We start from the raw sequence: 10,712 nt of genomic DNA on the forward strand, positions 1-10,712 counted from the left end.
TGAGCAGGCTCCACTTGTCTGTACCGAGGCGGGAGAGGCCCTAGACGTTTGAACACGGACACGTTAGCTGTATCCCTCTTCCTTTGTTTGCATTCTGGGCAGTTGCCGATTGTGGGCAATCGGCTCATTCCTGAATCCCAGCAGTGTCTGAAGAAGGGGCAGTCCCAGTGCCTATCCACGTCATCCTGTTCCCTTGACCTCCCTCTAGCGTGATGATTGTACCTGTCGTCGTTCATATCATGCCGACGATACCCTCTACCCTCTGCATCAGACCGACGATACCTCTCATCGTCCACGTCGTAGCGCTGGCGTCGGTCATACTGGTGCTCATATTTGTTGAAGGGATGTGCAGAGAGTGGACGTTGATACTGCATGCTTCCCACTTCTCCTTCGGTTAGGTACCGTCTATCGTCATCTTGGGGCCGGTCGCGTGGATCGGCCTCCTCTTTATCCTTGCTACGGGAGTGGCTGCTTTCTGCTTCATCTCTGCCATGGCGGCTTCCAAGCCCTGCCATGTTGATACCAGAGGAGAACTCTGGCTTCCTTACGGAGTGGCTGAGATCCACCATGTTGACGCCAGGCCATGGACGTGCGTTCCCATGGAGCTTGACATCGTGTGAATGGGTCTTTCCAAAGGAGCCGATGAGTTCGGCCTCGAGGACTGTCTTGATCTCGTCATGTTTCTTCTTGAGCTCGTCAGTCAGATCCTCGTACTTGACCGGAGTGCTTTCCGCCATCTCAGATGTAGATGGCGATGCGGTGGATGTCGAAGATGGTCCCACCGGGCGTGCCAGAATGTGTTGACGTCAGAAACCCACCGGCGGGCAGCGACGGGCAACACAGTAGAGCCGGGAACAACTAGGGCTGCGGCTGGCCCCAGTCCCTCTGAGCGACGGCCCGCAAAGCCTCCTGGTCACACGTCCGATGCTAATTGCAAGGGCGTGCCACCTGACCTATACCTGGTCAGGAAGGTGTGGATGATGCCTCGCTTAGTTTCCTGCAGGGCACACACGTAAACGTTAAATACGAGCCTCGATCGGCTCTCAGGTTATCCTGTGAATCGGCTCAAAGAGCCGATCCACCCATGATTCAGACAAGGTGTCCGAATATATGGTGGTCCTGCTTGATCAAGATAAAGCTGATGAGATCTACGACGATTTAGGGTTTTCACCGCATAATCGGATCATCCTACTCACGATTGGGCCTCGCGCTCGCGTACGGTGATCGTAAGCCGATCCTAGACGGGGCCTAAAAACCAACACGAGGTTGATCCTCGGAACTTCCTGTCTAGGGCTAGCAAACTACACCCTACACGCCGCTGGATCCTCCAACCCTTTGTAAGGCCTAACTATTGCAGATATTAAACTAATCCTTGAAGAATCAAGGAGCAACCGTAACGGATCGAATCTACTAAATAAAGATCAAGCGGGGTGCCGCCCCTACACCTGAGACAGGTGTAAGGGCGGCTAGACATGCAAGGGTTGCACTACGATAGCATATGATACGAAGAACAATGCTAACCCTAACATGTCTACGATAACTACGTTGCTCGCCATCAAAAAGGCTTCAGCACGAGCAGCGCATGAACAACGGGGATAGGCATTACGCTGCCTAGATCGCAAGATGCGATCTAGGCAGCATGGTGCTTACCGGTAGAAACCCTCGAGACGAAGGAGTTGGCGATGCGCCGAGATTTGTTTGTGGTGAACGTTGGTTGTTGTTTATTCCATAAACCCTAGATACATATTTATAGTCCGAGGGACTTTCTAATTGCGGCGTGCACCTAACCGTGCACGGGTAAAACTCTAACTAACCGACACGTATCCTAATATGTTACAGATACACGGGCCAACTAGCCCACACTTTACATATAAAGGCCGATTCACATATTTCTCCCATGTATATTCTTCAAATCCATCTTGATCGCGGCCCACCTCTGACTCGGTCAAATTCTGGTGATAACAGGGAGGTATTTGTGTATTTAACTGTGCATTCTGGCTTTCCAGATCCATTCGTGCAACTGATTTGCTTCTCTCCCAACAAAGCTTCCTGGTGAGTGCTTAGTTTTTGCATTTTTTTGGCATTTACAGATTTAATTCTAAACCTTCAGGGTATGTGTGGACTAATTCTATGATTATCATGTTGTTCTATCAAACCAGATTTATTTCTTTGGTAAACGGTGAGGCCACGGGTAGGTGATTCTGAAAGCAGTGAACTCTAATGTTCCTCCATGAATGGATCTTAGATAATGCCTTTGTTGACATTGGTAGTACTGAAGAGAAGGTTAACAAAACTAGACCTCCTAAATGTTTTGCTCTGAGTGCTTAAGTTATAAGTATATCATAGTAAATATAAGTGTACTTTCCATTATTCAACTTAATTTTGAATAAAACCTTAAGAATGATAAATGTGATACAACTTAGTTTCAACACCACAATTCTAAAGTAGTTTGGTTCAAATCTATTGTATCATTGAGTGTTTTCAGTCTTCAACACATGTCAGATTCAGCATATGTTTGAATATTGGGTGCACGAGATGCTCCACAACCTGCTCTTAATAAGTTGATCCTTCATGTCCATAGTGCTATCCTTGCAAGGTTAATAGTAATTCTTATCTTTGGGTTGCCAATGATGGACTTGTAGGTCAGATTCTGGATTTGTACCGATGTACATGGTTCCGAATAATGCAATTTACAGTGTATTGTGCATAAAAGATCCAACTTACAGAAACTCAGCAACTCACGAAATCTTTGGTTAAATAGATGTATTGTGCAATTATATAATCCTGACAATAAAAGCTTCAACCTTCACTCATTCTGATCGATTATGCCCTTACATGTGCCGTTATATGTGAAGCAAACATCATATGGATATTTGTGTTCTTCAGTGAAGAGGAGGCCAGCTTATAGACAATTAATCCTCGAAGTAGTAGCTTTCGTCCAGTCCAATGCGAAAGAATTCAACAACAAAACACTGTCCCTTTTGTTCACCTGAACCATAGAAATAAAAATCAAATGAAATTATTTGGTTTAGAAAAAAATATGTTTAATATATTAGTATTTCATGGTAAAAGTTTTAGAAGGATTGAACACCAATCTGAAGTTTTCCTCTGGTTAGAGAAGCGGGGATTATATACCTTTGAGTTGACTCTTTTTTCTGCACCAATAGTAGATAATTTGATTACAAAGTTAAGCTAGCTTGTTGAAAATAATTCTGACAACACCCTGTTTCTGACTTAGATTTTCTGTAGGTGTTTAGTTGCCGGTTTTCTGGTATTGTATGTGCCAACATGACATATAATCTGAATGCTTGATAGTTTTCCTTGTACCGATCTTGATGAGCCCGATGGCGTAGTATCCTATCCAATGAAGCTGATTCACCCCGAGCTAATTAGGATTATTCTCTTCTCTTTATCAGGTTTAGGATGGCTTACTGCCCTTGCCATGCGGTAGTTTTCGTATTTTCCTATGTTTGGTCGCACTTATGTTTTTTGCGGAATATGTTTTTCTAATTTCACCACTCTTCTCAAATTTCATCAGGTTAATTGTAGAGCTTCCAGCCAAGCACATTATGCCAAAAATGATTGAAGTTTATTCTTGCGGCTTCCTGGCGGCGGCTGCGGGTGGGTGAGCACGGCCTCAGCTAAAGCACAACAATGGCTATCGAGTGACCAGCAAAAAGTATGAGCTTGTGTTATCGTGGTAGCACATTGTCGTCGCTCCAGGCAAACCCCCAGTGATATCCACATGCTTTCTCGGACACATCCATTCCATGGTGCCGCCCATCCCCACCCGCCCCCAGCCCAGCGGTGGGCTGGCTGAACCGGAGCCTGAAGCACGCTGCAGGGTAGCAACAAACATTGTTGTTCATGTCGTATATTGCTGCTGCAGGTATACTCATCCCCTACTCTTTTCTTTTCCCCTATCTTCTTTACTATACCAACTTTATCCTGACCTCCAGGTCTTCTACAGTTTACAGCTAATATCTTCCTTTTCTCATCAGTGAGCACCCAGGAATGTTGGGGATAGAATGATTTATGCATGTTTAAATTTATGCCTATGTACTGCCTCATGATGTTTTTGTGTGCTTGGTGATCTGTCTGTGGTGTTGAAAATAATTAGCAACCAAAAACTGGGGTTTCTGCACCAATAGTAGATAATTTGGTTACAAAGTTAAGCTAGCTTGTTGAAAATAATTCTGACAACACCCTGTTCCTGACTTAGATTTTCTGTAGATGTTTAGTTGCCGCTTTGCTGGGATTGTATTTGTGCCAACATGATATATAATCTGAATGGTTGATAGTTTTCCTTGTACAGATCTTGATGAGCCCGATGGCATAGTATCCTACCCATTGAAGCTGATTCAACCCGAGCTAATTAGGATTATTCTCTTCTCCTTATCAGGTTTAGGATGGCTTACCGCTATTGCCATGCGATAGTTTTAGTATTTTCCTATGTTTGGTCGCAATTCTGTTTTTTGCGGAATATGTCTTTCTAATTTCACCACTCTTCTTAAATTTCATCAGGTTAAATGTAGAGCTTCCAGCCAAGCACATTATGCCAAAAACGATTGAAGTTTATTCTTGCGGCTTCCTGGTGTCGGCTGTAGGTGGGTGTGCACGGCCTCAGCTAAAGCACAACAATGGCTATCGAGCGACCAGCAAAAAGTATGAGCTCGTGTTATCGTGGTAGCACATTGTCGTCGCTCCAGGCAAACCCCCAGTGCTATCCACATTCTTTCGCGTGGGAAGGTGAGTATTTATGTTGCACTTTTAACAGATTTATAGGTTCACTCCTTTTTTTGGTTTTAATTGTGAGCTTCTCCGTTCACGCCTTTCAAGTGGATGAGATATTTGTTCAAACAATTAAAGATGCAGGCCTCTATGATACAATTTGGCTGGCTTCTGTTATGGTTTTGCATGTCCAAACAGTTGGGGTCCAGGTGACCGGAGAACTCATTCACTATGTTCTTGCTTGAGTACTTGGATAAAAATTCCGTTTTCTTCGAGCATTTGCTACTGCTACTCCATGTCATCAGGCAAGCATAAATAAAGAAAGTATCCAATACTATTAGGTAATTTTTGGAACACATTCACTGTGCTTCCCTATTAACAAGTTGCACCTCAAAATAAAAGCACAAACGGTTTAGGGAGTTAAGACTCACAACATGTCTCTTTCTTCAATGAGATGCCTAAGGTTTTGCAGAATGCGTGCCACAAATATTACAGGGGTTGGGCCTAGCAAGGCAGTTTTAAGAGTTTCAGTTCGCGAGCATGCTAATCGATTTATTTTTTCAATTTCTTATTCATGTATACACCAATGCATTGTGGGATGAGTTCTCATTTAGCAAACTTGATTGCCGTATGTAACTTAGATAAGCAACTCTCGGTAATTCTGACAGTCATTCTGTTAAACCACCTAATTGGTTAGTTTGCAGGCTCACTGTTCCTCGTTTCCCCTTTTTATCTCCCCCTCCCCTGGTGAGCTCTTGTTCACTCGTGACAGATATGATTATTTCAGTTTAGTTGTTAGCTATCTGCATAGTGCATAGGGCTTGGGACATGATCAGGTTGATGAATGCCATTTCATGCAACCACATGTGCAGTTAGTTACTTAGGTTACTTTGTTTTGTTTAGTACTCGAATAATATAGGGGGTGCGTAATTTGATAAACTACCCCCACTTTTGCTTCAGGTATCATTTTATTGGTGCTATTTCATATTTGGTTTTGTTTCAAGTAAACTGTGGAATATTCAGCTTTGTTTTACCAATTACAACACAGGTCATATTTAAAAGCATCTATCTATACTCCGTCCATTCATATTTAATTGACGCTAATTGGAACCAACACCCAGCACAGTAGTGTGTGTAGCTGCATTGATTAATACAGAACAGAGGTAGTAGTTTCCTATTTACGAGGTGGAATTCCTTGTATGTATAGAGATAGTTTTAACTTCCCAGTGGCATTTTCATTTTGCCGCGGTGCCTTTCGTACTGAGATGTATGAACTGTTAATTTCCCTTGGTGGTTTAGTGATTGATTTGTACTGTTTGCTCGATATTAATCCCATCCATTTTCTGAACACTATTGAATATTTAGAGTTGAAGTAAGCCTTTGTGTAGTTCACTATAATTGTGCAAATATATAAACTGTAAGCTGAACGAGTCAAGTCCAATTGACCTCTTCTTTAAGTGATCTTCATAGTAACCCAGTGGACTGAACAACGGTACCGATATCGTTAGTGTTGCCTTTGTTTTGCACTGTCATGTTTAATTACGTGCCTCAAAAGAAACCAAGGGATGTTTCTTTTGGTGCATGCGCTTTACTGCTTTATGTACACATGTTGCAGCAACTATAGTATTATGATAATACTAAGTACTAAGTTCTAAATACGAATTCCAAATAGTTGTATTATGACCATAACGACCGATAAATAGCGGGTACATGTTTTCTTTTCTAAAGCAGCTTTTTTTCTACCATTTTAGTATTATTTGTATACTGAAAGGAATCTATGTACTTTGATGACTATGTAAGAAAATATTTCGATATTAAACTGTGTTTTTGCTTGTAGAATTTATCCTTAAGAAATTTCAGCTGTCCAGATTTTATTTTTTGAAGTAGAGCTGTCCAGATTTTGCTTGTACAATCTTTCATTGTAGTGTTTTCCATTTTTGCTTACCGCTAAACTGAGTTGTTATTTTTTGCTAAACTGTATTGCAATGTGTTGGTGTTGTTTACATCCTTGTAATATTGTCGTTTTCCAGAACTTCTGCTATTTTGCTGCACAACACACTGTTTTTGTGCTGAACTGAACAATTATTTCGATGTTGTTTTCCTGCTGAACTGAACCATGTCCTGCTACTTTTGAGTGGGAAGAAAAATCATGTATCCGATCATTGTTGTCAAAGCCATTATCAAAATTTCAACTGTTTTGCTGAACTGCGGTACATTTAGCTGGATCGTTGTTTGCCTGGATGTCTTCATTGTGTACCTCGAGTTAACTGAAATTGTTGTCCGAATTGCAGTAGAGCTAACCGAAATTTTATTGAGAATCACTACAGCGGCAAGGATGCTGGGTGGGTCCAAGGGGTCGGAAGAGGATATAGGAGGGGTGCAAGGAACCGTCAGGGACACTAGCGGATGTTGCTGTAGCTCCACGTGGATGGGCAGTCAACCTGGCTATGAAATGTTGTTGTCTGCGCGACCATGTTATTGGACCTAATGTGCATACGAGTTCCACCACTTATGTTCTGTAATATGCTTATATAAAATGATGGTTATAATATTGTTTTGCTTTTATCTTTGCGCCGGGGCGCAACCGGTCATCTAGATGTACTAAGGAATCGAACTATCGAACTAGCAACCTACCGTGACAACAACCAGGGACCAAAACCAACACGCTGCAGCAGCTAACTTGTATATTACTCACTTTACGTTCTAGATTAACTGAGCACGCAAAGTTATTCTGGCCTAGAATGCACGATTTTGTGCTAGGCTAGGCATTCGGTTTATTTCGGTTTAACCTCGGTTTTTGGTAAAAAACCGAAATAACCGATGGCATTTCGGTTTCACCTTTTACTAACTTAAACTATAACCATTAACTGTAAAAACCAAAAAACGGTTTCGGTTAGATTTTTTCCGGTTTGGTTTTTGGTTTCAGTTCGGTTATGCACAGCGGAGGTAAACCTCGAAGGGTATGCAATCAATCCTTTACTTGCTTGATTTGTTGCACACTAATACTTTCACTGAAATTAAACCGCATAACTGAAGAACCATATACACATGTTGCTTATTTCGATGAAGTATGTTCTAACTTTAAAATGAATGCCTTTATTAACTAAGATGTCAGACTAAGCTTCTTTGGTATAACATTAGAAAAAGATGCACTCATTTCGTACAAAAAATTCCAACGGACAAAATTAAGAATTGGGATAATTTATTTATTACCTTTGTAACTTATTTTTATCCCGAGAATAAAATTTATGGGACAAGGCGCATTAGTATTAATTTTAAACCTCTACTAAATGAGGACTTGATAAAATGTTACCGTAGATTCTCTGAAATGCTTGAATGTTGTCCTCATGATGAGCTGCCACCATTATTGGTTTTGGAATTTTTTTATGGAGCACTGGTGGAAAAAAGGGCTTTGGTCGCGGTTGGCAACTGCCATTAGTCGCGGTGGCGCAACCGCGACCAAAGCAGCGCGACTAAAGGCCCCCCCCTTTAGTCGCGGTTCCTTACGAACCGCGACTAAAGGCCCATCCACGTGGGCCGCATGGCGGCGCCGGGCGGAGGACCTTTAGTCGCGGTTCTTCTGGCCAACCGCGACTAAAGGCCTCCTTGAGGTTTAGGGTTTTAGCCCCCCTCCCCCTAAATCTGGTTTCTTTTTAATTTGTATTGTTTTATTTCTTTTGGGTTTTAATTTTGAAGGAGTTTCACATATTCTACGGTACTGTATACATACATGCATATGAATGTACAATTTCAAACAAATTTGAAATTAGAACCAAAAAGAATTCAAGATGAATATACAATATATATTCAATATCGGATGACCATATACAATATATATTCAATATCGGATGACCATATACAATTTTGAACAAGTTAGTTACAAATTCTGGTGCATATAAAGTTCTACGTCATCGTAATAGTGTTCTCCTCTAGGATCGATGACTTCCCTCGCCAACCATCCAGCTAGTTCCTCTTGAAGTGGTCGGAGCGAGCTTACGGACTAAGCGTCTTCCGGAGGTTATTCCTCGAGGATGTTGTTCTCACAGTTCTGGTCCCGCTCATTGCGGTATCTCCGGATCCTCTCACAAACATAGTATCCACATAGATTGGTCCCCGGTGGCTGAGTATCCCCGATCGTCCGCACTGCCATTTTAAAGTGTAGCTCTTTTTGAATTCACCGACCTTGGTATCTACGAACCGTCTCCAAACCCTACGAGGCAAAGAAAATTAAATAAACAAGAGAGTTATTAATTAGTTACTTGATATTAGGAAATGATGAACGAAATAGGCCGATCGATATAGAGCGCAAATGAATGAAAATAATTACTTTTGCATCATTTTTCTCATGTCGCCCCAAAGCGCCGGATCCATATTCAGAGAGTCGTGGACGAGAAGCGAGGAGGTCTGAACTTTAATTACCATAAGAATCCAGTGGAACCTGCGGACACGATACATGCACGATCATGCATAACTCATCGATTAGCCACATACCATGCATGGAGTAAACAAAAGAGAATGTGCTCAAGACAGAAACACTCACCCAAAATGGTAAGGAAATAGAATATCACTTTTACTGTTGTCGTTTTCTAATAAACCGCCACAGGTCATCCTCCACGTCGGCGGGGTGGTGTTCTAACACATGTGAATTAACGATGTGTGGGTCAATGAACCCAACATCATGGATGTTCCTTATTCGCATTTCCCGCTTCTTCATTCTGCATAATAGCGTACACAACAAGATAGTTAGGACGGTGCGAGGCAATGAGCGAGATGGGGTAGAAATTAATAAATCACTTACGAACGTAGCAGCGATGATAGATTTTTCGAGGTCGCGCAGATTGAACAGCTGGAACAATTCACTCGAGAGGAATTTGTACCCGGTAATGTTTGAAGTGATGCTCATATTTAACTTCCGCATAGATATAGTATTTGGCGTTTTTATGTTTTATGTAACCCTTGTACCAATTTAGCAGACCTAGCATTTGTCGAGGTAGATCCCCTTCCTGCGCAGGCTCGACGAGAGGGCCATTCTTCACATATCTAAATACTACGTCCTTCATTGGCGCCTCATCAAGGCCTAGCGGTGCACGAAGAGTGATACCTAACTCGGCCGCTTGTTCTCGGCACTCGTTACGGTCAATCCATGTCTTTGCCGCAGCTGCTATGATATCGGGGCATCCGGATCGGCGGCTTGCACTATGAGCGGGGCGATCGATTGTTTACTTTGTTCCCCGAGCTGGGCAACTTCTTTCCCCCTTTCTAATTTTGACTCGGCCTCGTCCTTCAAGGCTTTCTTCTCCGCCAACTCTTTCCTGTTCTTGAACGCGAGTGCTTGCCTACGAAGTTCACGTAAATAGTCGTCGAGCGGATTCTTCGCGGCTTGGGACGGTGTGTTCAAAAATGACTTAGCCCACTGCTTTTCCTTGTCGAGAATATGCGCTTGGGCTCGCCCTCTATTTTCTTCTTGACGCTCGCCTTCCATTTCTCTAAATCAGCAGCCGCGCCGCCTCGACTTCCTCGGCACTACTTTCCCGAGACCTCCTGGGGAGAGGCTTCGATGATACCTCCGGTACCTTTGTTTTCTTAGGTACGTAAGGGTCCGGGTTAATAACCCAGGACTGTACGCTTCTTCGCCGGAGGTGGATTGGGGGCGGTACCGGTGTCGATCACCCGCCGGACGAGGACTGGGGGCGGCGGCGTCGGGCGACGTGAATGAGGTGTATTAGGTGAAGCACCACCGCCACCGTCACCGCCACCGCCACCGTCACCGCCACCGCCACCGCCACCGTCACCGCCACCGCCACCACCACCACCGTACGGGGTGGACTTGTTGACGCCTCGCACGGAAACTTGATAAATTTCTTCTGCCATAGAATGAGCGGCGCTTGACATCTCCAAGTCTTTTCACCCCTTCGGGTGTAGCAATGTCAATGTACGGGTCCTCAAACCCTTGGACTATCTCCTCCACCGTGACACGAGCA

At 43.3% G+C, this 10,712-nt stretch overlaps 1 long non-coding RNA gene across 1 annotated transcript; it reads left to right on the forward strand.

Moving 5' to 3' along the window:
* The first annotated feature begins 3,052 nt into the window (after positions 1–3,052).
* On the forward strand, positions 3,053–4,314 carry LOC127298689 (uncharacterized). The gene is made up of 2 exons (XR_011744672.1): positions 3,053–3,889; positions 3,960–4,314. It is a non-coding gene; the product is annotated as an uncharacterized lncRNA (long non-coding RNA).
* Positions 4,315–10,712: the final 6,398 nt, after the last annotated feature.

The sequence above is a fragment of the Lolium perenne genome, chromosome 5 (genome assembly GCF_019359855.2).
Source record: "Lolium perenne isolate Kyuss_39 chromosome 5, Kyuss_2.0, whole genome shotgun sequence".
NCBI lineage: Eukaryota > Viridiplantae > Streptophyta > Magnoliopsida > Poales > Poaceae > Lolium > Lolium perenne.